The sequence below is a fragment of the Gavialis gangeticus genome, unplaced genomic scaffold, assembly GCF_001723915.1.
Source record: "Gavialis gangeticus isolate Ggan-Ray unplaced genomic scaffold, GavGan_comp1, whole genome shotgun sequence".
Classification (NCBI taxonomy): Eukaryota; Metazoa; Chordata; order Crocodylia; family Gavialidae; genus Gavialis; species Gavialis gangeticus.
The window spans coordinates 20,073,318-20,073,532 of record NW_017729029.1 but is presented as its reverse complement, the minus strand read 5'-3'; the positions used below and the strand labels follow the sequence as shown (position 1 = coordinate 20,073,532).

Genomic DNA, 215 nt, shown 5'->3' with positions numbered 1-215 from the left:
TTTCCACCCCCTCGTCCAAGTCACTGATGAAGATATTAAATAGTGCGGGCCCGAGGACCAAGCCCTGGGCTACCCCACTGCTCGCATCTTGCCAGGTTGAGTACAACCCGTTCACCACTACTCTCTTCGTGTGCCCCGTCAGCCAAGTTTTTACCCATCCAACTGTGTAAGCATCAATGCCACAATCAATTTATTGATGAGGATGCGGTGAGAGA

The 215-nt window shown here is 51.2% G+C and overlaps 1 protein-coding gene across 1 annotated transcript in view; it reads left to right on the top strand.

Annotated features, from left to right (window-relative positions):
* DIAPH2 (diaphanous related formin 2) overlaps positions 1-215 on the top strand; it is an 899,992-nt gene that overhangs the window by 436,439 nt on the left and 463,338 nt on the right. The window lies entirely within an intron of this gene.